Genomic DNA, 27800 nt, shown 5'->3' on the forward strand with positions numbered 1-27800 from the left:
AAAAATATTAAACAGCCTAAAAGATATAGATTTTACAAGAACAGAACTATTCTGTGTTAAAAACGGAAACGAAAAATACTAAAAGAAACTATCGGGCGCTACTGGGCCGAAAGGTGAGCGATCGGAAACTAAGTAGCGCTCGGGCGATATATAAACTAAAACATACACGCGCTTAATAACAGAAAACTGGTCCGATTAAACATACCAAACCACAATAAACTGAACACTAACCGATCTACTAAAGAAAACCGTACCCCTTCACTAGTTCTAATCTAACGCGTTGATGGAAGATCGAACGACGGAGAGGAGCTCGGGCTTACATCGGTCAGCGGCGACGGACGAAACGACGACGGCGGCTCTGGCGATGGCGGTGCGGCGTCTATGGTCGTCGGGGAAGGTGACGTCGGCATCCGGGTGATGCGGCGGAACGAGGCGAGGTCGAGGGTGGCGGCTGCTGCGGTCGGGGACGACGGAGACGGCTGGGGCGACGACGACGGCTCCCTGGTGAGCTGTAGCACCGGCGAGCGGCGGTCGAGCTCGGGGGCGACGGCTTCGGGGTTCCTGGGCGTCGAGGAGATGTCAAAAAGGTGCGGAACGAAGAGAGGGTTCAGGTGAACAACTTGGAGGTCGAGGGGTGGCTCACCGGCGGTGGTGGCGGCGATGAACTGCAGCGGCGGAGGCGAGATGCGTTTGGCGAGGGCACGGGCGGTGGTGGGTTTCGGGGTTAGGGTTTTAGGGGTGCGAGAGAGAAGGGGTAGGGCTTTATATAGGGCATGATCGTGGGCGAGGGGGCAATGCGGGATCGCGATCCCGAGAAGATCGCGGCGACGGATGGCGGTAGTCGCGCTCTGGTGCGGCATGGCGTGGGCGAGGGGTTAGGGATAGGGTGGAGCCGGCGGGTCAGTGAGGGAGAGGGAGATCGAGAGAGAGGGAGAGCGATCGGGTGGCCGATCAGAATAGGTTCGGGCGTGCGGCACGGAGCTGGGCTGGCTGGCGCGCTGGTGGGACGCGTCGGGTGGCTGGCTGGGCCGGTTGGCCTGGCTCGTGCCTGGGTCTTTGTCCTATTTGTTTTTTTGAATTACCACAGAGAGAGAGAGAGAGAGAACTAAACATAGAGAAAACTGTACATAAATAGAGAGAGGGAGATCCCAAATTCTCAAGGGAAATAATCCTACAAATTGGACATTTTTCCAGAGGCAAAACACAAACTAAAAAAACATTTTCTAGAAATCCCAAATAAGATTCAAATTTGAATTCAAACTTTTTGGCCATATTTTTCTTCTGACATTTTTGGAGTGTCATGTTAGCTCCTCTCATACTTTTGATCAAGTATTTGTCAGGGATATCTGAAGTAAATTTTCAAATGCCAAGTTGAATCCAATTCAAAAAAAACTCAAATGCCTCTAAAAATTCCAAATGCCACACAATTTCAAACAATATGCATAGATGCTTAACTAATAATTGTAAAACATTCCAAATTGAAAATTTGGGATGTTACATCCCAGAAGAATTGGTCTAAGAAATTAGATGATGCACTTTGGGCTTATAGAACAACATATAAAAATCTCATGGGTATGTCTCCTTATAAAATGGTTTATGGAAAAGCTTGTCATTTGCCTCTTGAGTTAGAACATAAAGCTTATTGGGCAATCAAAGAACTCAACTATGATTTTAAACTTGCCGGTGAAAAGAGGTTATTTGATAATAGCTCACTAGATGAATGGAGAACCCAAGCTTATGAAAATGCCAAGTTATTTAAAGAAAAAGTTAAAATATGGCATGATAAAAGAATCCAAAAGCATGAGTTCAAAGTTGGAGAATATGTTCTTTTGTGCAACTCTCGTGTCAGATTCTTTGCAGGGAAACTCCACTCCGAATGGGCAGGACCCAATGTTATCGAGGAGGTTTATCGGTCCGGAGCTATCAAAATAAATAATGCTGAAGGTACTAACCCGAAGGTTGTTAATGGGCAACGAATAAAACATTATATCTCTGGTACACCCACTAATGTTGAAAGTAATATTATCCAAACTATGACACCGGAAGAACACATAAAAGAGTCCTTCCAGAACACTCCAGAATCATGAAAAAGAGGAGGTACATGATACGGTAAGTAAACGGACTCCGAAAAATCCGCAAAAATATTTTTTGTCAGTTTTGGAATAAAACAAAAATTAGGAAAATAAGAAACAACCAAGAAGGTCACTGATACGTCTCCAACGTATCTATAATTTTTGATACCTCCATGCTATATTATCTACTGTTTTGGAATATATTGGGCTTTATTTTCCACTTTTATATTATTTTTGGGACTAACCTATTAACCGGAGGCCCAGCCCAGAATTGCTGTTTTTTTGCCTATTTCAGTGTTTCAAAGAAACGGAATATCAAACGGAGTCCAAACGGAATAAACCTTTCTGGAATGTGATTTTCTTCCCGAGAATGACCCAGGAGACTTGGACCCTACACCAAGGAAGCTTCGAGGTGGGCACGAGGTAGGGGGCGCGCCCTATACCCCCAGGCGTGCCCCCACCCTTGTGGGCCCACCGAGCTCCACCGACGTACTTCTTCCTCCTATATATACCTACGTACCCCCAAATGAACAGAGACGGAGCCAAAAACCTAATTCCACCGCCGCTACTTTCTGTATCCACGAGATCCCATCTTGGGGCCTGTTTCAGAGCTTCGCCGGAGAGGGCCGTCATCACGGAGGGCTTCTACATCATCATAGCCTCTTCGATGAAGTGTGAGTAGTTTACCTCAGACCTTCGGGTCCATAGTTATTAGCTAGATGGCTTCTTCTCTCTTTTTGGATCTCAATACAAAGTTCTCCCCCTCTCTTGTGGAGATCTATTTGATGTAATCTTCTTCTTTTTTGCGGTGTGTTTGTTGAGATCGATGAATTGTGGGTTTATGATCAAGTCTATCTATGAACAATATTTGAATCTTCTCTGTATTCTTTTATCTATGATTGGTTACCTTTGCAAGTCTCTTCGAATTATCTATTTGGTTTGGCTAACTAGATTGGTAGTTCTTGCCATGGGAGAAGTGCTTAGCTTTGGGTTCGATCTTGCGGTGTCCTTTCCCAGTGATAGAAGGGGCAGCAAGGCACGTATTGCATCGTTGCCATCAAGGATAACAAGATGGGGTTTATTTCATATTGCATGAATTTATCTCTCTACATCATGTCATCTTTCTTAAAGCGTTACTCTGTTTTTAACTTAATACTCTAGATGCATGCTGGATAGCGGTCGATGAGTGGAGTAATAGTAGTAGATGCAGAATCGTTTCGGTCTACTTGTCACGGACGTGATGCCTATATACATGATCATGCCTAGATATTCTCATAACTATGCTCAATTCTGTCAATTGCTCAACAGTAATTTGTTCACCCACCGTAGAATACTTATGCTCTTGAGAGAAGCCACTAGTGAAACCTATGGCCCCCGGGTCTATTCTCATCATATCAATCTCCATCACTTTAATCTTGCTTTGCTTTTTTACTTTTCCTTTTACTTTTCACTTTGCATCTCTATACCAAAAATACCAAAAATATTATATCTATCAGACCTCAGTCTCGTAAGTGATCGTGAAGGGATTGACAACCCCTAATCGCGTTGGTTGCGAGTAGCTATCATTTTGTGCAGGTACAAGGGACTTGAGTGTGGCCTCCTACTGGATTGATACCTTGGTTCTTAAAAACTGAGGGAAATACTTACGCTACTTTGCTGCATCATCCTTTCCTCTTCGGGGAAATCCAACGCAAGCTCAAGAGGTAGCAAGAAGAATTTCTGGCGCCGTTGCCGGGGAGTCTACGCAAAAGTCAACATACCAAGTACCCATCACAATCCCTATCTCTCACATTACATTAGTTGCCATTTTCCTCTCCCCCACTTCACCCTTGCCGTTTTATTCGCCCTCTCTTTCTCAATCTCCTTCTCCTTCTCCTCCCTCTCTTTCTCTATTTGCCTCTTTTGCCCATTTCTTGTTTGCTCGTATGGTTGGAATAATTGTTTATTTATTACTAACCAAAGAACCTAAGATCTATGTATCCTCATCCACTTGCTAATCTTTTTAATAGATCCAATTATGATGAACCAATTGCTAGTGAGTTTTGTGCACTAGATTATCTTTATGAGGTTTTGCTTGAAATTCGTGAATCTGAAAAGTGTGATGAATTACTTTATGAAGGGATTCACGATAGATCTTTGAATAGAAAGCATGATTACAATGATGATAGTATAAATTCTATGAATTTAAATTGTGCTAATAATATGCAAAACCCTAAGCTTGGGGATGCTAGTTTTACTATGTCCTCTACTTGTTGCAATGATCATGATTAGGGAGATTCTTCTTTTGATCTTGAAAATTTATTTAAGCCCCATGATGAATATGAGATTGATAATAGTGTTTGCAATATTATTGAAAGTGTGTTTGGAAGAGTGTCAACTTTAGATCCCACATATTTGTAGAATGTTCAATCTTATGAAAGTTTTGATATAAGTGGGTTTGGAAAGGTCATGACTTTAGTTAATGTTAATCCCACTATTTTGGAAGAGTGTCAACTTTGCATGCATATGGATCGTGTTGAAAATATTTTGTGTGATAGCTATTTTGTTGAATTTTCTTAAGATCCCTCATGCAATTATTATGAGAGAGGAAAATATGGTGGTAGAAATTTTCATGTTACTGAATTACCTCTCGTTATGTTGAGATTGCTATTGTTTCTTTCCGCTTCCTTGCATATGCTAGTTTTTGCTTGCCTTGGTAATTTGTTTGCCTATAAGATGCCTATGCATAGGAATTATGTTGGACTTAGATGTGTTTGTCACATGCTTTATGATGCTCTCTTTGTGCTTCAATTCTTGTCTTTCATGTGAGCATCATTAAAATTATCAATGCCTAGCTTTAAGGATTTAAAGAAAAGTGCTTGTTGGGAGACAACCCAATATTTATCCTTCCTGTTATTTCATAAATAAATTATTTAGCCTCTGTTTTGGTTGTGTTTTTTGTGTTTAATTAGTGTTTGTGCCAAGTAGAACGGTTGGGAAGACTTGGGGAAAGTCTTGTTGAACTTGCTGTAAAAACAGAAACTTTAGCGCTCACGAGAACTGCTGTCATTTTTATTTGGAAAGTGCTATTTAGTTAATTATTTTTTCAGATGATTAATAGATAAATTCCTCACGTCCAGCAATTTATTTTAGAATTTTTGGGGTTCCAGAAGTTTGTGTTAGTTACAGATTACTACAGACTGTTCTGTTTTTGACAGATTCTGTTTTCCGTGTGTTGTTTGCGTTTTTTTTTTATTATTTTTTTTCCGTGTGTTGTTTGCGTATTTTGATGAATCTATGGTTAGTAAAATAGTTTACAATACATAGAGAAGTTGGAATACAGTAGGTTTAATACCAATATAAATAAAGAATGAGTTCATTACAGTAACTTGAAGTGGTCTTTTGTTTTCTTTCTCTAACGGAGCTCACAAGATTTCTATTGAGTTTTGTGTTGTGAAGTTTTCAAGTTTTGGGTGAATTCTTTTGATGGATTATGGAACAAGGAGTGGCAAGAGTCTAAGCTTGGGGATGCCCATGGCACCCCCAAGATAATCCAAGGACACCAAAAAGTCAAAGCTTGGGGATGCCCCGGAAGGCATCCCCTCTTTCGTCCACTTCCATCGGTAATTTACTTGGAGCTATATTTTTATTCACCAACATGATATGTGTTTTGCTTGGAGTGTCTTGTATTATTTGTGCCTTTGTGTGTTAGTGTGCCACAATCATCCTTGCTGTACACACCTTTTGAGAGAGCCATACATGAATTAAAATTTGATAGAATACTCTATGTGCTTCACTTATATCTTTTGAGCTATGTAGTTTTGCTCTATGTGCTTTACTTATATCTTTTGAGCTATGTAATTATGCTCTATGTGCTTCACTTATATCTTTTGAGCGTTATAATTTTTCTCTATGTGCTTCACTTAGATCTTTTAAGAGCATGGTGGTGGATTTGTTTTAAAGAAACTATTGATCTCTCATGCTTCACTTAAATTATTTTGAGAGTCTCTTAATAGCATGGTAATTTGCTTAATAATAATATGCTTGGTATTCAAGATTTGTGAAACTTTCTTTTGAGTGCATTGAATACTAAGAAAAGATTGAAGCATGATAATTGTTTTGAGATATGGAGGTGATAATATTAGAGTCATGCTAGTTGAGTAGTTGTGAATTTAAAGAATACTTGTGTTAAAGTTTGTGATTCCCGTAGCATGCACGTATGGTTAACCGTTATGTGATGAAGTCAGAGCATGATTTATTTATTGATTGTCTTCCTTATGAGTGGCGGTCGGGGACGAGCGATGGTCTTTTCCTACCAATCTATCCCCCTAGGAGCATGTGCGTAATACTTTGCTTTGATAACTTCTAGATTTTTGCAATAAGTATATGAGTTCTTTATGACTAATGTTGGGTCCATGGATTATATGCACTTTTTCCTATCCTTCCACCATTGCTAGCCTCTCTAATACCGCACACTTTTCGCCGGTATCATACACCCACCATACACCTTCCTCAAAACAGCCACCATACCTACCTATCATGGCATTTCCATAGCCATTCCGAGATATATTGCCATGCAACTTTCCACCGTTCCGTTTATTATGGCACGCTCCATCATTGTCATATTGCTAGCATGATCATGTAGTTGACATCGTATTTGTGGCAAAGCCACCATTCATAATTCTTTCATACATGTCACTCTTGATTCATTGCATATCCCGGTACACCGCCGGAGGCATTCATATAGAGTCATATTTTGTTCTAAGTATCGAGTTGTAATTGTTGAGTTGTAAGAAAAATAAAAGTGTGATGATCATCATTTTTAGAGCATTGTCCCAAGTGAGGAAAGAATGATGGAGACTATGATTCCCCCATAAGTCGGGATGAGACTCCGGACGAAAAATAAAAAAAATAGGCCATAAAAAAAGAGAAAAGGCCCAAATAAAAAAATGAGAGAAAAAGAGAGAAGAGACAAAGTTACTATCCTTTTACCACACTTGTGCTTCATGATAGAGAGTCTCTCGTTATGTCATTTTCATATACTAGTGGGAATTTTACATTATAGAACTTGGCTTGTATATTCCAATGATGGGCTTCCTCAAAATGCCCTAGGTCTTCGTGAGCAAGCAAGTTGGATGCACGCCCACTTAGTTTCTTTTGATGAGCTTTCATATACTTATAGCTCTAGTGCATCCGTTGCATGGCAATCCCTACTCACTCACATTGATATCTATTGATGGGCATCTCCATAGCCCGTTGATATGCCTAGTTGATGTGAGACTATCTTCCCCTGTTTTTGTCTTCTCCACAACCACCATTCTATCCCATATATAGTGCTATATCCATGGCTCACGCTCATGTATTGCGTGAAGATTGAAAAAGTTTTGAAAAAGTTAGAGTATGAAACAATCGCTTGGCTTGTCATTGGGGTTGTGCATGATTTAAATACTTTGTGTGGTGAAGATAGAGCATAGCCAGACTATATGATTTTGTAGGGATAACTTTCTTTGGCCATGTTATTTTGAGAAGACATAATTGCTTTGTTAGTATGCTTGAAGTATTATTATTTTTATGTCAATATGAACTTTTGTCTTGAATCTTTCGAATCTGAATATTCATATCACAATTAAGAAGATTTGCATTGAAACTATGCCAAGTAGCACTCTGCATCAAAAATTCTCTTTTTATCATTTACCTACTCGAGAGCGAGTAGGAATTAAGCTTGGGGATGCCTGATACGTCTCCAACGTATCTATAATTTTTGATTGCTCCATGCTATATTATCTACTGTTTTGGACCATATTGGGCTTTATTTTCCACTGTTATATTATTTTTGGGACTAACCTATTAACTGGAGGCCCAGCCCAGAATTGCTGTTTTTTTTGCCTATTTCAGTGTTTCAAAGAAACAGAATATCAAATGGAGTCCAAACGGAATAAACCTTTCTGGAACGTGATTTTCTTCCCGAATATGACCCAGGAGACTTGGACCCTACGCCAAGGAAGCTTCGAGGTGGGCACGAGGTAGGGGGCACGCCCTATACCCCCAGGCGCGCCCCCACCCTCGTGGGCCCACCGAAGCTCCACCGACGTACTTCTTCCTCCTATATATACCTACGTACCCCCAAACGAACAGAGACGGAGCCAAAAATCTAATTCCACCGCCGCAACTTTCTGTATCCACGAGATCCCATCTTGGGGCCTGTTTCGGAGCTCGGCCGGAGAGGGCCGTCATCACGGAGGGCTTCTACATCATCATAGCCTCTCCGATGAAGTGTGAGTAGTTTACCTCAGACCTTCGGGTCCATAGTTATTAGCTAGATGGCTTCTTCTCTCTTTTTGGATCTCAATACAAAGTTCTCCCCCTCTCTTGTGGAGATCTATTCGATGTAATCTTCTTCTTTTTTGCGGTGTGTTTGTTGAGACCGATGAATTGTGGGTTTATGATCAAGTCTATCTATTAATAATATTTGAATCTTCTCTGAATTCTTTTATGTATGATTGGTTATCTTTGCAAGTCTCTTCGAATTATCCATTTGGTTTGGCCCACTAGATTGGTAGTTCTTTCCATGGGAGAAGTGCTTAGCTTTGGGTTCGATCTTGCGGTGTCCTTACCCAGTGACAGAAGGGGCAGCAAGGCACGTATTGCATCGTTGCCATCGAGGATAACAAGATGGGGTTTATTTCATATTGCATGAATTTATCTCTCTACATCATGTCATCTTGCTTAAAGCGTTACTCTGTTTTTAACTTAGTACTCTAGATGCATGCTGGATAGCGGTCGATGAGTGGAGTAATAGTAGTAGATGCAGAATCGTTTATGTCTACTTGTCACGGACGTGATGCCTATATACATGATCATGCCTAGATATTCTCATAACTATGCTCAATTCTGTCAATTGCTCAACAATAATTTGTTCACCCACCATAGAATACTTATGCTCTTGAGAGAAGCCACTAGTGAAACCTATGGCCCCGGGTCTATTCTCATCATATCAATCTCCATCACTTTAATCTTGCTTTGCTTTTTACTTTGCCTTTTACTTTTCACTTTGCATCTCTATACCAAAAATACCAAAAATATTATATCTATCAGATCTCACTCTCGTAAGTGACCGTGAAGGGATTGACAACCCCTAATCGCGTTGGTTGCGAGTAGCTATCTTCTTGTGCAGGCACAAGGGACTTGATCGTGGCCTCCTACTGGATTGATACCTTGGTTCTCAAAAACTGAGGGAAATACTTACGCTAATCTGCTGCATCATCCTTTCCTCTTTGGGGAAATCCAACGCAAGCTCAAGAGGTAGCAGTCACCCTGGTGGGCACAAGACACCAAGGCACGCCTGGCAGCCAGGCGCGCCCAGGTGGGTTGTGCCCACCTCGGGTACCTTCTGGACTCCGTTTTCTACAGCTTGCTTGTTTCCCAAGATTAAAAATCTTTATATACCCCCCGAACCTATTGACCACCGTATCGCAGAGAAATCTTCTGTTTTCTTTTCCTTGCTGTTTTCTGTCAGATCCCATCTACCATGGCCACTTCAAGCTCCTCCAAGGACAAGTTCTTCAAGAACGTCATCAACCCATATTTGTGGGAGGTGATGCAGCACCCTCAGGTCATATAGATGCATGAGGGGGTGCTGCACATCCGCGATGTGCAACGTCCCAAGGGGACAGGAACAGTGGAGGCCATGCTTGAAGCTATGGAGCAGGAGGTCTTCTGGTGCAAGGGGATGGTGGAGCGTGGACTCAATGCCAATCATCTCATGATCACAGACTTCACCCATGATCTCAAGGTGGATGGCAAGTCCATGAAGGACATCGTGTTCACTCTCAACGAGCAAATCAACTTCCTCTAAAGCCAGATTTATCATCTCCAAAACCAAGTCTTTGAATATGAGGCGAGGTCCAAAGGTATGAGTTTGGCTGCCAGTTGCAGGACCCATGAGACTCATTCTTCCTCCTATGATGGTGGACCTCTGCCATGGAAACCCGAGGACAAGATCGCCTCTACTTCATCACCACCGCCTTCTTCATCACCAAAAGAAAATTGAGTATCGGGTATGGGCACTACCCTTGGCTTCCGCCAAGCTTGGGGGAGGTGCCCCGGTATCGTATCACCACCACTATCTTTTGTTTATTTTAGTTCGATCCATAGTTATCTTTTGCTTTAGATGAATAAAAGATTAGTTTGATCCTTTCTTTTTGAGAGTTTGATTAGTGATCTATCCTTGTAATCGTGTGCGAGATGTATAATAAAGTTTAGTTTGAGTTTTTGCTTTCTTTACTTTCATGTTCCAATAAAAAGAAAGAAAATAAATGAAAAATATCATATGCTAATCTTATGGTAGGTGATGACACCACATAAGGAAAAGTATAACTAGAAGATTTTATTAGGAATTGACAAACATAGCATTGGTCAATGATGCAACTCATGAAAGAATTAATAAGGGAAGAGAAGATTCACATATATATACACTATCCAGGAAATCTTTTGTGATTGTGAGCCCCCATCAAAATGTTATCTATACTACTATTAAACAATCAAACAAGAACTTCTTTAAGCACACCCCACAAAGTGTACACAGATCCAATACCACCGCACGATTAGGCCCACTAAAATCAATCTAACGGTTAGCCTTAACCTAAACCATTTTCTGTGTGCACTTAGCAATTTACATTGACTGACCGTACTCCACCGTGGAGGAAAATATGAAACTCCACGCCTGAGCAATTAGGAAACTAATAATCACGGGTGCATCCTATTCTAGTATGCCAAAATTGTTGACGTTGGACAAGGAAGACAACGTAATGATTTATGTTTGTTCATATTCACATAGAAGTTATATTGTCATAGATCCTTCAACATGTGGTGCTTGCCCCTATCTTTGCTAGCCAAAACCTCAACACTAAGTAGAGATACTACTTGTGCATCCAGAAACCCTTAAACCCAAATCTTATTTTTGAGAGTCCACCATACCTACCTAAGGATTGAGTAAGATCCTTCAAGTAAGTTGTCATCGATGCAATAAGGCAATAAAAATTGCTTCTAAAAGTGTGAGATAATTTAGTGTAAGAGAAAATTGAGCGCTATACGAACTTGTGATTGTGAAGAATAAAAGCGACAGACTGCATAATAAAGGTTTCCATCACAAGGGGCAATCAACATGACGTTCTTTTGCACTAAGGGGTTGAGCATACAAGCAAATAAGCGCATGGAAACCTCTGCTTCCCTCTGCGAAGGGCCTATCTTTTACTTTTATGCAAGTGTCAAAGTTTTCTCTCTATTCCTTTTTATTTTTATCCTTTGGAAAGCATCATGTGGTGAGGAAAGATCTAGGCACATATGTCCAGTTGAATATGGGTAGCATGAGTTATTATTGTTGACATCACCCTTGAGGTGAATATGTTGGGAGGCGGAACTATAAGCCTGTATCTTTCTATGTGTCCGGTTGAAACATTTTGCTCGTGTGTATGCGGTGAGTGTTAGCAATCATAGAAGACTATATGATGGTTGAGTATGTGGACTTGCCCAAAGGCTCTGATACATGACCCTTCCTGAAAAGATGATGAATTGTAGTTGCAAAGTTGAGTGAGAACATAGTTTGTTGGTTTCTAACAGAGTTTATGCTTTATACTTCGATAGTGTGATGAATTGTTACTTCTTCATGAGAAGTCTATGATAAAAGTTTTATGTTAAAGTTTGTTGTTGTTATAATAATCTACATGATGCTTCTATGTTCATATTTTGTTTTTATCGACACCTCTCGCTCTAAGCATGTGGACATGTTTTTCGATTTCGGTTTTCGCTTGAGGACAAGCGAGGTCTAAGCTTGGGGGAGTTGATACGTATATTTTGCATCATGTTTTCCTACTGTCATTTATGATGTTTTTATGCATAATAATGCTTTTTGCAGTAATTCTAATGCCTTTTCTCTCATAATATGCAAGGTACACACAAAGAGGGAGAATTCCGGCAGCTGGAAATCTGGACCTGGAAAAGCTACGTCAGGCCACCTACTCTGCACAACTCCAAATGAGATGAAACTTTACGGGGATTTTTATGGAATATATGAGGAATATTGGAGCCAATAAATACTAGGGCGGGCCCACCAGGTGGGCACAACCCACCTAGGCGTGCCAGGGAGCCCAGGCGCGCCCTGGTGGGTTGTGCTCCCCTCGGCCCACCTCCGGTGTCCATATTCTGGTATATAAGTCATTTTGACCTAGAAAAAAAATAAGGAGATGACTTTAGGGATGGAGTGCCGCCATCTCGAGGCGGAACTTGGGAAGGAGCACTTTTGCCCTCCGGCGGAGCGATTCCGCCGGGGGAAATTCCCTCCCGGAGGGGGAGATCATCGTCATCATCATCACCAACAACTCTCCCATCTTGGGGACGGCAATCTCCATCAACATCTTCAACAACACCATCTCCTCTCAAACCCTAGTTCATCTCTTGTGTTCAGTCTTTGTACTAGAACTATAGATTGGTGCTTGTGGGTGACTAGTAGTGTTGACTACATCTTGTAGTTGATTACTATATGGTTTATTTGGTGGAAGATTATATGTTCAGATCCATTATGCTATTTAGTACCCCTCTGATCTTGAGCATGTTTATCACTTGTGAGTAGTTACTTTTGTTCTTGAGGTCATGGGAGAAATCATGTTGCAAGTAATCATGTGAATTTGATATGTGTTCGATATTTTGATAGTATGTATGTTGTCATTCCCTTAGTGGTGTCATGTGAATGTAGACTACATGACACTTCACCATATTTGGGCCTAAGGGAATGCATTGTGGAGTAGTTAGTATATGATGGGTTGCGAGAATGACAGAAGCTTAAACTCTAGTTTATGCGCTATTCTGTAAGGGACCGATTGGATCCAAAAGTTTAATGCTATGGTTAGAATTTATTCTTAATACTTTTCTCGTAGTTGCGGATGCTTGTGAGGGGGTTAATCATAAGTAGGAGGTTTGTTCAAGTAAGAACAGCACCTAAGCACCGGTCCACCCACATATCAAATTATCAAAGTAGCGAACACAAATTGAATCAACATGATGAAAGTGACTAGATGAAATTCCCTTGTACCCTCAAGAACGTTTTGCTTATTATAAGAGACCGTTTGGCCTATCCTTTGCCTCAAAAGGATTGGGCTACCTTGCTGCACTTTTGCTACTACTATCATTACTTGCTCGTTACAAATTATCTTGCTATCAAACTACTTTGTTACTTACAGTTTCAACACTTGCAGACATTACCTTGCTGATAACCACTTCTCATTTCCTTCTGCTCCTCGTTGGGTTCGACACTCTTACTTATTGAAAAGGCTACAATTGATCCCCTATACTTGTGGGTCATCAAGCACTAAACGGACGACACCTCCGCGTTCATCCCACGTTCAGCTCGATGACGTCCTCCGCCTTCTTGATCCAGCAAGACGGCGAGGTACTGGATGAGTTCCGGGAGCTCGATGACGTGGTGATGGTGAAGCTATCTCCGCAGGGCTTCGCCTAAGCACTACGAAAATATGACCGGGGATGTAAACGGTGGAGGGGGGCACCGCACACGGCTAAGGGATTATTGTGCTTGTGCTATAGGTGCCCCCTCCCACATATATATAGTTGGAGGGGAGGGAGCAGGCAAGAGGGTGCCCCAAGTAGGTCGAATCCTACTTGGAGTCCTCCCCAAGTGGCACCCCCTTTCCTTATTTGCCGGAGAAGAAAGGAAAGGGGGGGAAGAGAGAAGGAAGGGGAGGCCGAATCGTCCCCCTTTCCTTCCCCCACTTGGGAGGCTGCCATGGGGGGCATGCCAGACCCTTGTTGGCTGGCGTGCTCCCCTCTTATGGCTTAATAGGCCTAATACCCTTCCGGGGTGACCGGTACCCCCTCCGGTACTGCGATGTCTATCTGGTTTTCTCCGAAACACTTCCGGTGTCCGAATACCATCGTCCTATATATCAATCTTTACCTCTCGACCATTTCGAGACTCCTCATCATGTACATTATCTCATTCGAGGCTCCAAACAACATCCGATCACCAAATCATATAAGTCATATAACCCTATAGCATCAATGAACGTTAAGCGTGCGTACCCTACGGGTTCGAGAACTATGTAGACATGACCGAGACACCTCTCTGGTCAATAACCAATAGTGGAACCTGGATGCCCATATTGGTTCCTACATGTTCTATGAAGATCTTTATTGGTCGAACCATTATGGCAGCATACGTAATTCCCTTTGTCCATCGGTATGTTACTTGCCCGTGATTCGATAGTCGGTATCTTCATACCTACACTAGTGCAGGATGGTCCAAACGCGACAGTCAAATCAGAGACCCTTCGACGAAACTGTTTGCGATACAATAATCAGAGACCCATCAAAAAAGGTGCAAAACGTTTGCGATGGTGGCGACATCAAACACGGTTCATATTAGATTTGCGTGTGCGATGAGTGGCAAACAATTAATCTAGAAGAACGGTTTGCGATGATGCAGAACAACAGAAACGGGCAGCCAGATGAGGGTGTGTGTAATATACGGCATACAGTTCACTAGGATGAACTATGTGTGATTAGGCAACACAATGGAAACGGTTCAACTGAACAAGATGTGTGTGATCCGCGGCAAACAGGTCCGTAATTAGAAATGTGTGCCAAGAACAATAACAACACAAACGATTGCTGCTAATAAGGTGTGTGATTTTCTCTCCCTACAGAAGAATAACATGTATATATATAACTGAAATAAACATCCAATTACATAAGTGACTATATAGATCATTCGCACACACCTCAATAAACAATTGCATGCATTCTAAAGTAGAAGAAACGGTCGTCTAGTCGTCTAGTTCTTGTGATGCTCCCGCCACTGCTATGTGGCTCGATCCCTCGTCTGGTGTAGGAAGAAGACAATTCCTCATGTCAACGATCCTCCTATACATCTCGTAGCTTGTGTACGCGTCCTTGTCCGCGTACTTGACGTGTTGTTCATCCAGTCTCTCATGCCAAACATTGTGCCAGGAGTCCTTGTCCTTCTTGCTCTCAGCCTTCATCTTTGCATAGTAGGGGTTGATGATGGCTGAGGTGAGGTCAACCAGGGAGTTTAGTTTGTTGTTGTCGCTGGCCCAGACCTTGTTGTGGTGATGGATGTTGACAAGATTCAGGCATTTGAAGCCCAAAACCTTGAGCGCTTTTAGATCGTTGGTGGTGTCCACCGTAGCGAAACTATAGTCGGAGTTGTTGATAAACCTGGAGAAATGCTCGCAAGGCCTTGTGGCCAGGAGGTAGTGGTAGACAAGGACGTCATGTCGCACGCACAACTGGGGCGACGTCATCCTTCTGATCGTGCCCGGCACAACCCATGGTGTACTTGAGGTCGAAGCTAACCACTAGGTACTTGTCCTCGGCAAGGAACAACTCCATAGTTTGGATGGAGCTCTCCACTGAGACCGGATCATTCGTATACACCACCAAGAGAGCCTTCCCCCTCACGTGGGTGTCCACGACGTGATGCGTGGTGAACTGCCCGCCGTTGTCGTCGTCGGCCGCTAGGAGCGCCATTGGATCCACGGGGAGCGCCATTGGAACCACTGGATGTCCTCTCTATATGTGTCGTCATGGGTGTGCTTATTGTGTCGTGTGACGCGAGAGATGAAGGTAAATGGCCGCAGGAATAAAAGGGGGCCGGGCGGCCTAGATTCTCAGTGCGTTCGCATGGCAGTTTTTGCAGCGGGTAACTGCATCATCGCGTCGCGCCCGGCGCAACCGCATGCACACGAACATGTGTGATCGTGCGCCGGCCCCTAACACTGGCAGCACGCAGGGAGAGACGAGGGCAGAGCACCTGAAGGGATGCGAGAGCAGACCGTGCATGGTGGGACGCGAGCAGAGCGCGCCACAGCCGCCTCAACCGCAAGCAACCACACACATAGAGTCGTTGAACATGCAGGAAATGGTCTCCTACAAGCCGGCCGACAGTTGCATCGCTGCGTAGAGAGCGGTCGTGTGCTACTACCTCCGTCTTGGTCTATAGTCCCCTTTATATTCTATGCCATACTTTGCCCTTAAATTTAACCAACAAAATGTTAATGCATGTTATAAAAATTATATAATGGGAAACTAAGTTCAAATATGAATCCAACTATATAATCTTTGGTGACATGCATTCGTATTTTATTAGTTAAATCCTACTTACAAACCAGGATGGGGGTATAGTAGGTAATTAAACCGCCAACGTTTTTTTGTATTAACGTATGTGTACGTGGCCTTTCGTCCTCCTCTCGCACGTCTTGTCACCCCGCTGCCGCAGACGGCTTATAGCGCAAGCTTGTGCAGTGTGCGGGGGCGTTCTTTTGGCCAAATGGTGGCTCAAAGTGGTGCCAACGAATCATCGGTGAGCCCGTTCCCGTGCAACCTCGTAGGTTCCCACGCAAGCTTCCCGACCGACTCGGTGAAATCCCCCAAAATCCCAATGCTTACCGGTCTGCTATATAAACCCTCACGGCCGGTGAGTCCTGCGTCGCATTTTCCCCTCCCTCCCTGTAGCTTATCTCGTCTGCTTCTCCCACAATCGCCAATGGCACCGGTCCGTCGTCGTTGCTTAGCCACTCCGCCATCATCAGAGGACAGCTCCAGCTGGGAGGCTACACCGCGGCGGCGCAATCCCCAACATAGTGTAGTGTGTGTGGCATCCCTGTTGGTCTGCATGGAACACCCACCACACGCTCCGCCGCCGCTGCCCATCGGCAGCTGTTGCTGGCCGCCGTTGCCGCCACACCACCGTCGAAAGCCAGGGCCATCGCCTGCACCGCTATCGCGGCCCGAAGGCAGGAGGTGGCCGTCCTGGCCGCCACCCCACTGCCGGCCATCACCCGCTCCGCCACCGCGGCCCGAAGGGGGGAGGTGGTGGTCGTGGCCGCCACCCCATCTCCGGTCGCCGTGGCCGCCAGACCACCGTTGTCATCACCCGCTCCGCCATCACCACCCGAAGGCGGGATGCGGAGGTGGAGGCCCGCATGTGCATCAGCGACCTTGCGCGCTACACCGAGTTCCCGCGGGAGGAGGAGGATCGCCTCATCGAGCACGCAATGAGCCTTACCGCCGCCATGGCTGCGGCACATGCCGCCTTAGAGGCGAGGAATCAGGAGATCTACAAGGAGAACCACCACTTCGATAGGGGTCGTCTGGAGCGACAGAGGGTGTTCGAGCTGAGCGTCACTGAAGCTGCAACAACGGCAGACACCGTATTGAAGTTGTCCATCTCGTCGGTAGGCGCCTCCTCCTCTGTCTCTTACTGAGCGCGCTCAGCAGAGGAGAGGCTGCCGGAAGTAGTACAAAGCCCCTCCGTAGTAATAGTATTTAGGGGCTATTTTGTTTAGTTCATTTGACTATAGATGTGGTGGAACTGTACAACGTACTCAAAATTAGATAGTATATATAGTTAAACTAGCTATTTCAATACGTGGTTGGCAACAATTGGGGAAACATTTGGTCGGTTCAACTGTCAAGTTGAACTATTTCTATAAAGAACGACTGCTTAATCTATGAATGAAATCTATGCTTAATTACTGAATTTTAGTTGAAAAAATTAGATAGTGCTAGTGATTTTTAGTTGTATATTTTGACAAATCACAGTGTTACAAGGTTGACAAATGGCAATGTTACTAGATCAACAAATGTCAATCTTTCCAATTTGGCAAATGGCAACATACCCGATATGACAGATGCAAGTCTTACCAAATTGTTTGTACGTGGTTGCACACGGGTCATCTAAAACAACCGTTTACGTTGAAGGGATGCACTAATCCTGCTCGACACATTTTCTCTTGGCTTCATGGGGAAGCTGTCGTTTTGCATACGGGTGTTCTAACTAAAACGCTTGCGATCAAGAGCTGCACAAATCCTGCTTGGCACATTTTCCCTTGGCTTCCTGGGGAAGTTATCGGTTTGCATACGGGTGTTCTAACTAAAACTTTTGCGATGAGTGTTTTATATTTAAAAACCATTGACATTTTTTTCAAAATAAAATCGTTTGATAAGTTTGTACATTAAGAGAGAAAAATGCAAGTTCGTTCAAACCATATCTTTCATTCACTCACACTGCGAATTTATATTTATATGATCAAGAATTCAAGATACAGTATTAAACTCCCAAAAAACTTTTTCTGACGGCAGCGGAGGTGGCGCCCCGCGCTGTCATTGTCGTTGTCGTCCTTCGGGACACTGTTGTTGAAGTCTTCAAGGCAGCACAAAATGTTCTTCACTTGTAAATCAAACATCATGTCGTCGTGCGATCGACGGGCGAGGAACGAGAGGACGACAACTGGCGGCACTGAGAGGTAGCGGTCGACGGCGGCATCCCATGCCACTGAGGGGGGCGCGTGCATGGGCACGACGGGTGCAGCCAAACGCACAGGGACCAGCGCCGTGGTGGGTGGAGGGGCGCACACGGGCACGGGCACAAGAGCGGCGGGTGCAGCCAAATGCACGGGGACCGGCGCCGTGGTGGGTGGAGGGGCGCACACGGGCACGGGCACGGGCACGTGTGCTAGCACTGGCATGTACACAAGCTCATGCGGGTCCGCGGAGACCTCGCTGGTGCCCGCGGCTTCCAGCTCTACGGTAGTGCTCGGCGACCAGCCTGTCAATGCTACGGGGATGGTCGCTGGCGCAGGCGCAGGGATGGGAGCTGGGACGAGAGCGGGGGCATCAACCGCCGCAGCCAGCTCGTTCTGGGCCATGTCCATGAGACCCCATTCCTCCTTATTTTCTATCTCCTCCGTCTCGGAGTCGACTTCATCAAATTTGAAGACTAGTGGCAGATGATCATTCTGCGCCATGGCGTTTGTGGAGGTCTGCGGGAGGGAGGGGAATGGGAGGCGAATAGTAAGGTCACCCGTATTAAACAGCGGCTCGGGTGCCATTAATGGAGAGGAAGGCGGTCAGCCATGGAAGTCAAAGGGCTCGCTTCCTAGTGAGCCTACGCAGCATAAAACTCGCACGCTTCCCAGTGAGACTGCGCATTGGAGGACAGCTGATACGTCTCCAACATATCTATATTTTTTGATTGCTCCATGCTATATTATCTTCTGTTTTGGATATTTATGGGCTTTATTATACACTTCTATATTATTTTTGGGACTAACCTATTAACCCAGAGCCCAGTGCCAGTTTCTGCTCTTTCCTTGTTTTAGAGTATCGCAGAAAAGGAAAATCAAATGGAGTCCAATTGACCTGAAACTTCACGGAACTTATTTTTGGAAGGAAAGCAACTTGGGAGACTTGGAGTCCACGTCAAGGAAGCTTCGAGGAAGCCACGAGGTAGGGGGCGCGCCCACCCCCTGGGAGCGCCCTCCACCCTCGTGGGCCCCTCGTGGCTCCCTTGATGTACTTTTTCCGCCTATATATCTCCATATACCCTAAAATGATCGAGGAGCACAATAGATCGGGAGTTCCACTGCCAGAAGCCTCCGTAGCCACCGAAAACCAATCTAGACCCATTCCGGCACCTTGCCGGAGGGGGAATCCCTCTCCGATGTCCATATTCATCATCCCGGTGCTCTCCATGATGAGGAGGGAGTAGTTCTCCCTTGGGGCTGAGGGTATGTACCAGTAGCTATGTGTTTGATCTCTCTCTCTCTCTTGTGTTCTTGATTTGGCACGATCTTGAAGTATCGCGAGCTTTGCTACTATATTTGGATCCTACGATGTTTCTTCCCCCCTCTACTCTCTTGTAATGGATTGAGTTTCCCCTTTGAAGTTATCTTATCGAATTGAGTCTTTAAAGATTTGAGAACACTTGATGTATGTCTTGCCGTGCGTATCTGTGGTGACAATGGGATATCACATGATTCGCTTGATGTATGTTTTGGTGATCAACTTGCGGGTTCCGCCCATGAACCTATGCATAGGGTGTCGTGGAATTGTCACGGCAGATGTCCTTAGTGTCAGGACTTAGTCGCGAGGCCAACGCATCTATGTGGTAGCTTGAGAGGGGTTGAGCGGGACGAGAGACGCGATGTTTTACCCAGGTTCGGCCCCTCACGGTGGAGGTAAAAGCCTACATCCCGCTTCATTGATATTGATGATGATGATCACGGTTACAAGAGTGCTCTATCTTGAGAGCTATTGTCTAAACCTAACTTGTCCAACTTATGGAACTTGTGAATCTTGTTCCTTTTGGGGAGCCCTGCCCCTCCTTATATATGCTGGAGGGGCGGGTTACATGTAGAGTCCTATTAGGATTAGGACTAGTCTATCTCTAATACAAACCGGATATAAGTCCAGGTCTTAACTCCTTGTAGGACAAATATTCCTCATGCCTTTCCTCTTAAACCTGCCCACCGTTAACGTGAACCGGCCTTCTGGGCCTTGGGCCTTGTCATCCGTCTGTCCCGCACGCCGGATCACCAGTGAGTCATAATGACCAGGTGGGTTGCTTGTAAACCGCCAGGTCAGGGCGGGTCGCCAGTAACTCGCCAAGTGTCAGCGGGGTCTTCAGATAAACCGCCAAGTCCGGCCGGGTTAACTTCCGGCCGGTTTACACCACAGGGTATATCCCCGACATTAGCCCCCAAGTTTAGCTTGGATTTATTCATGGTAAACTTATGCTGCAAAATAAACACAAGAACAAATTTGACAGGTTATGCTCCGGGTTAAGAATTTTTGTAAACCGGTACCTGATCATCCTTAAGTCCTTGTTATTTCCTCCTTCTAGGAAATCTGGGTCAACAGACTAGCTTTATGGGTCTGAAAATACTTATCTGATATTCAGCCGGTTTGAAGATGTAAAACTTGCCGGTTTAATATTACCAAAATGGCCGGTTTATAAACATTGATGGCGCCGGGTCATAATTGTTGTCGACACCGGGTCATGTAATTGATCTTCCTGATTTGCTCAAAACTGATAAAATGAAGATGTTCCTCCTTTATATGCATAATACCTGTAGCCCCCAAGTCTTAAGAGGAGAACATAGTGATAACTTAAGACTTGCTCCAATAAGTGTTTCAACCTTGATGAAATCCGGTTTGTTCATCTCAATCATACAAACTGAATACTCCATATATGTAGCCCCCAAGTGCCGGGTTGTCATGCTTGCAGCAACCTGGAACTTTCAATTGCTTATAAAAACTTCAATCAGTGTAGCCCCCAAGGGCCGGGTCATTATGCAATAATGAGCAGGGACTTTGTAAGTATAATCTTGTAAACTTTGAACAGCAACGTGTAGCCCCCAAGGGCCGGCTTAGTAAGATAATACTGAACCGGGACTTGATATATATACTTTAATGAAAATAACATATTATAATGTATCTTCCATCATAGGGCTTGAACCCACGTCCACAAGGTTAAGAGCTTTGTGCTTTACCAACTGAGCAATGGATTCTTCAATATTATGGATGAAAACTTGTGTACCTTGAATTGTTGACAGGAGCAATTGGTAGCCCCCAAGGGCCGGCTCATTATAATATGATGAGTCGGGTCTTCAATAAGACTAGTAAAAATGACTTTGCATTAGCCCCCAAGTGTCATGGTGCATGCTTGCAGCGACATGAGACTTGCATGTAATCTCAATTTGAATAATGTAGCCCCCAAGTGTTGGGTTGTAAGCCTGCAGCGACTCAGGACTATTCCTTCCATTGTAGAATAAATCATATCCTTTGATAAAAGAGTAGATATTGTGCTATAGCGACTTTGAAAACCTTAATAATAAAAATCCAGCCATGTTGGCTATTCAAGATAATATAATCCGGTATGAAAACCTTATTCATTCAACATCATAATGAAATTTCAGCCAAGTTTGGCTATTTGAATAATATAACCCAATGATTTATAAGCGCATGATTCCAATGGCGCAATCCAAATATACACTGGCGACTTGTTGTCCAAAGCCAGGCCGGTTTAAGAAACCTGTTTCTGCATACAACAAGTTTAAAGTGTCCTGGCGGTTTACCGCCGGACGGGTCATAATACCCAACATATAACCCGGGTTTATAACCAAGGCTGCACTTAAGAATAATCAAATATGAAATATATCATACCTGTGACATTGAATCACATCGTTGGTTTTACCAACTTTTTGTAGTAAGGGTGATAACCCAAATCTTGATTACTGATAACTCCTTCCATATTGTGCCGGTTTATAATAAAACCGTGCCGGGTTGTGATAAACACCGTGTTACTCCATAAGAGGATGTTAACAACAAGGATCAAACCGGGCAAATAGTCTCCGGATTGACATGAACTGTGTTCCGTCAATTGATTGGTCAAAAAACTTTGTCGGTTTAAAAAACACAAAGAAAAGCAGAAAAACCCCTTCAAAGAAAAGTGTGAAGCAAAAGCAACGACAAAAACGTTTACCAAAAAAGGTTTATTTAAGCTGATCAAATGGCGTTACCATGGTCAAACACGACCAAGCTCCCGTTAGGTGTAACTATGGTTCTAGTCAGCCAGGTCCCCAAGTGATTCTGTGGCATTTATGCCGACCAAATGGCGTGGTCATGGTTCGGGTTCGACCAAGACCCCAAGTGATTCTGTGGCCTTAGGCCGACCAAGAGGCATGACTGGTTCAGACATGACCAAGTCCCCAAGTGATCTGGTGGCTCTCGCCTATCAAGAGGCATGGTATTGGTTCGGACACGACCAATCCTCCAAGTGATATAACACGATGCTTTTAGCAAAGCGAACTCAAGGGGTAAACCGGAGGCCGCTTTAGAGCAACTCCGTGTAACCTCACATGATGTAAAAGACCAGAGACCCCGCTTTATGAAGCAGAAGCCCCCATGTGATCAATAATATGTCAGGCCAGTAAGGCGGAATATCCATGTTTGAACCGCGCATCGTGGCAGCAGGTCCTCTTCGGCAATTTTTAACTTTTTGCAAGAGATAAATTCTTCTTTGAACCGGGATCTTGATCCAGATATTGAGAGCTTCAAAGCTTTGTGGGAGACATCTTTCCCTTGAATCGGATTTTAAACCGGAATCTTCATTTTTAGCCGGAAATTTTTCTAACGGCCTTTAAACTCGAACTTGCGAGAAGTTAATTCCTTTTTGAACCGGAAATTCTTAAACCGGATTTGAGAGCTTCAGAGCCTTGTCGGAGAATAAATTTCTATTGAACCGGATTGTAAACCGGATATTTGAGAGCTTCAGTGAGACTGACTTCCCTTGAGCCAGATTTTAAACCGGAATCCTTTCTGATGACCCGGATCTTCTTCATTGAGCCAGGATTTTGTAACTGTCATATACTTTCTAACCCGGAAATCTTCTGACAGCACGATGTGAATCCGGGACCGTGTTATCTTTCCCTCCAACGTATTGGGGTTCTTGACTTCACTAAAAACCGGCAACGTTTGCTAAGTCATATCATTGTAGCCCCCAAGTCTCAAGGTGACTCGAGGAGTTGGCTTGAGATTCTCCATATTTGATTGTGATATAAACCAGCATAACTTGTATATCATTGGCGTTGATAGCTCGATGCAAATCCATAGAAGGTTGAGGTGACTGCGGCGGGTTGTAAATGATCCCGTATGAGCCGTGTCAGCAACTCGGCCAATGGTTCCTTCCAATTGGCTCCTTGAAGTTTAACCAAACTGTAGCAGCGGCGACTTGTGTGCATGTCCATTGAACCATCCAGTGCAGACGACGGTTGATGATAATTTGCCTCCAATTTGTGGGAAGAAAGGCGGGTTACCCATGTTCATACTCAAGAAACAGCTCATGCAGACAGGTGCGGCCCGGTATGTTGATGTAGACCAGCCCGCGAGAGACGGACGACCGCAACATCAGAGGCAGTTCGGACAGGTGAGTCGGCCGCGGTATTGTAAGCTGGTGCAGACGACGGTTGATCGGCACCGGTGTCATAAACCGGCTCGGACGGGCGAGTTAATCGTGGGCGCGGTATTGTAAGCTGATGTAAACCGGGCCACAGGGATGGCGACCTTCTCACGTTCATTCATCGGGTGGTGGGACACGGACGAAACGCCAGTGCAGAACGTTTCTAGCGCGTGCTCCGTGCCCATAACATAGCGCCTCATTTGTAATGAATAATTGTCCTGCATAAACAGTATTGCAGCCCAAGGCAAAGATAAACTACTCTTTGATAAAAATAATATGTACTAATAAAATATATTTCATATGGGTATCACCTGATGTGTTTAGGCCGGAAATAACCCGCCATGAAGTTGATGATAACTGTATGAAGCTGAAATTAATCACGGGTGAACCGGCCGCAGTGTGGTAAACCGGTGCGGATGGGTGAGTCGGCCGTGATGCTTGTAAACCGGCGCGGACAATGAGTCGGCCACATGCATGGACGGATGTAAACCGAACAGCGGGGGCGGCGATTTGCATGTGTATCCGTCGAGCAGCATGGCCCGGAAGAACGCCACTGCAAAACTATGCTGGCACGCGCTCCATATCTGCGGTATAACAATACATTTGTCATAAATAATTATCCTACATAAAAACATTGCAGCAAAGATAAATTGTTTTTTGACAAAAAACAATACGTGTTAAAAGTAGATTCGGATAAATATCACCTGGTTTGCTCGGATGACGGAAGATCTGCTCAACGCGATAGAAACGGCTCAGGCAGACCGGCGACTCAATATAACCCGGCGACTGTACGTAGGTAACAGTAGAGACGATCCGGACGGCTGTGCACACATACGCGCAGGCATGGTAGCAGCAGAAGCGAGCCTAACGGGTGTGAGTCAGAGATTAAACCTGTTGACTTGCCAGTTCGATCCAGTGTGGTAATCCTTTGCCAAAACATGCACGCTCAGGCAAACCACTTTAACAAACATTATTTCTCCTCTAGATCGGTTGTCTCCTCAAAATCTGAGCTTTTACCATGGGCAGTACTCAAGTACTATTTGATGGATCACTTTATGTGAGCAGCAGGAACAGAGTAGTCTTGCTGTAGTAGTACTGCCTTCATGATAATAGTAGCATAATCAAAATAGTACTACTCCGAACCACAGTAGCAGATCACTTTACGAAATCACCTTGGCTTTTGACCCTTGTTGATCAATCTGACGCAGCGCACAGTGGTTGTAGCACAATTCCTGTGATAGGCTTTTGACCCTCGGCGGCAAATGACTGCAGTAAAAATTAATCTTATTCGGATTTGACGGCGCGCCCGCGGCAGTAGCTCGGCACTCTGGTGAGGGGCAGCTCAATAGGTGACTAAGTTGGGTCCGGTTTCACCATAGGTAGCAACGGGGTGCAGCCGTGGTGGCTCAGAGGTGCCAGCCTGCAGCAGAGGCGGGGGTCATGCAGCGGCTCAGCCACGGGTCACGTGGAACACAGCAGGCGGCTCAAAAGTGAAGACCGAAGCGGAGACCAAGTCTTACTTCCCATTATCATCTTCCTCTGATGGATTTTTTTCTTTTCTTTTGGCAGCAAATTGTAAACCATCTCAGAATCCGTGTATGCACTAGTAACTTCCCACGTAGTAGTACTCCTTTTGGTTGATTTGACCTTTCATTGGTTGTATTTCACAAGCAAATTCGCATCCATATCAGATGCCTTTTTCTTCTTGGGAACTTAGTCCTGCTCTCCTGTGGAAAATAGAAACGACGAGACGTCTTCGGTTTTGCCTGCCGCCGCCATGTACAATTTTCTTAGGACTTGTAGTGCCGCAAGAAAATTTTCTTTTGTCTCGGTCTTGGCGAATCTGCATGGGGCGTGCGGTGGTCGCATAGCATGCAACCCTAATTTCTCTTTCTTAACTTAAATTTCACGGATCGTAAAATCTGAACCGATGAGCTCAAAGTTGATGCAGATCCTTCCAAGCTGAGTCTTTCTTATCTGAATTTCTCGATCCCTGGGAGAGATCCTTTCAAGAACTCAACATCACCGTGCGCACGCCCCACGGTGGACGCCAACTGTCGTGGAATTGTCACGGCAGATGTCCTTAGTGTCAGGACTTAGTCGCGAGGCCAACGCATCTATGTGGTAGCTTGAGAGGGGTTGAGCGGGACGAGAGACGCGATTTTTTACCCAGGTTCGGCCCCTCACGGTGGAGGTAAAAGCCTACATCCTGCTTCATTGATATTGATGATGATGATCATGGTTACAAGAGTGCTCTATCTTGAGAGCTATTGTCTAAACCTAACTTGTCCAACTTGTGGAACTTGTGAATCTTGTTCCTTTTGGGGAGCCCTGCCCCTCCTTATATATGTTGGAGGGGCGTGTTACATGTAGAGTCCTATTAGGATTAGAACTAGTCTATCTCTAATACAAACCGGATATAAGTCCAGGTCTTAACTTCTTGTAGGACAAATATTCCTCATGCCTTTCCTCTTAAACCGGCCCACCGTTAACGTGAACCGGCCTTCTGGGCCTTGGGCCTTGTCATCCGTCTGTCCCGCACGCCGGATCACCAATGAGTCATAATGACCAGGTGGGTTGCTTGTAAACCGCCAGGTCAGGGCGGGTCGCCAGTAACTCGCCAAGTGTCAGCGGGGTCTTCAGATAAACCGCCAAGTCCGGCCGGGTTAACTTCTGGCCGGTTTACACCGCGGGGTATATCCCCGACATAGGGGTTGCCACACGTTTTCGTCGTGATTCTCGAGTAGAAACTTTGAGGCACTCTTTGAGGTTCTATGTGTTGGTTGAATAGATGAATCTGAGATTGTGTGATGCATATCGTATAATCATGCCCATGGATACTTGAGGTGACATTGGAGTATCTAGGTGACATTAGGGTTTTGGTTGATTTGTGTCTTAAGGTGTTATTCTAGTACGAACTCTAGGGCTTTTGTGACACTTATAGGAATAGCCCAACGGATTGATTGGAAAGAATAACTTTGAGGTGGTTTCGTACCCTACCATAATCTCTTCGTTCGTTCTCCGCTATTAGTGACTTTGGAGTGACTCTTTATTGCATGTTGAGGGATAGTTATGTGATCCAATTATGTTATTATTGTTGACAGAACTTGCACTAGTGGAAGTATGAACCCTAGGCCTTGTTTCAACGCATCACAATACCGTTTACGCTCACTTTTATCATTAGTTACCTTGCTGTTTTTATATTTTCAGATTACAAAAACATTTATCTACCATCCATATACCACTTGTATCATCATCTCTTCGCCGAACTAGTGCACCTATACAATTTACCATTGTATTGGGTGTGTTGGGGACACAAGAGACTCTTTGTTATTTGGTTGCAGGGTTGCTTGAGAGAGACCATCTTCATCCTACACCTTCTACGGATTGATAAACCTTAGGTCATCCACTTGAGGGAAATTTGCTACTGTCCTACAAACCTCTGCACTTGCAGGCCCAACAACGTCTACAAGAAGAAGGTTGTGTAGTAGACATCAAGCTCTTTTCTGGCGCCGTTGCCGGGGAGGTTAGCGCTTGAAGGTATATCTTTAGATATTGCAATCGAGTCTTTTAGTTTCTTGTTTTATCACTAGTTTAGTTTATAAAAGAAAACTACAAAAATATGGAATTGAGTTTGTCTCATACGCTTCATCTTTTTAATTTCTTTCGTGAGTATGATGGAAAAGAAAATTGTGCCAAAGTGTTAGAAGAAGAATGCATTAAAATGTTTGGCACTAAATCCTTGAATGATGAGCATGATTGCAATGTTGTTAGTATGAACTCATTGAATATCCTTGGTACTAATGATGATTGCACTAGTTATGATGAAAATGTCTCCTATAAACATGTCAATTTTTGTGGAGTGCATTGGGTTTGTAAGTACACACCAAATAGGGAAGATAGATATTGCAAGAGGCATA

This window comes from Triticum urartu, chromosome 5 (genome assembly GCF_003073215.2).
Source record: "Triticum urartu cultivar G1812 chromosome 5, Tu2.1, whole genome shotgun sequence".
Classification (NCBI taxonomy): domain Eukaryota; kingdom Viridiplantae; phylum Streptophyta; class Magnoliopsida; order Poales; family Poaceae; genus Triticum; species Triticum urartu.